The sequence below is a fragment of the Corvus brachyrhynchos genome, unplaced genomic scaffold, assembly GCF_000691975.1.
Source record: "Corvus brachyrhynchos isolate BGI_N302 unplaced genomic scaffold, ASM69197v1 scaffold784, whole genome shotgun sequence".
Taxonomy (NCBI): Eukaryota; Metazoa; Chordata; class Aves; order Passeriformes; family Corvidae; genus Corvus; species Corvus brachyrhynchos.
The window spans coordinates 51,181-51,653 of record NW_008237437.1 but is presented as its reverse complement, the minus strand read 5'-3'; the positions used below and the strand labels follow the sequence as shown (position 1 = coordinate 51,653).

Below are 473 nucleotides of genomic sequence, written 5' to 3'. Positions count from 1 at the left end.
GGGGCGCCTGCAGCCTCAGCGGCCGGGCGGGGGAACCGCGCGCTTCTGCTGCTGCTCCTCCTCTTCCTCCTCTTCCTCCTCCTCCTTTTCCTGTTCCTCTTCTTCCTTTTCCTCCGCTCCTCCTCCTCCGTCCTCTTCCTCCCGCGGCTCCTCCGCTCCTGCCCCGGCCCGGGCAGGTTCCGACACCCCAAAGCAGCCGCGCGGTGCCCGGAGGGGTTCCCAAAGCGGCCCCGCCCCGCGCGGCACTGGGAGCGATACTGGGTGCAATGGGAGCGATACTGGGAGCACCGGGAAGGAACTGGGAGCACGATCCCTCCCAGCACGGCTCTTACTGGGAGCACTGGGAGCGATATTGGGAGCACTGGGAGGGAACTGGGAAGAATCGGGGATCCAAGGCGGCTGCAGCCGGAGCTGGGCGTGGCCAAGGCGGGGGGGCGGGGCTATGGAAATTTCGGAGCGGTCGGCCGCGGGGG

The 473-nt window shown here is 68.9% G+C and overlaps 1 pseudogene; it reads right to left on the bottom strand.

The window, feature by feature from the left end:
* Positions 1–473, bottom strand: part of LOC103613673 — a 3,780-nt pseudogene that overhangs the window by 1,941 nt on the left and 1,366 nt on the right.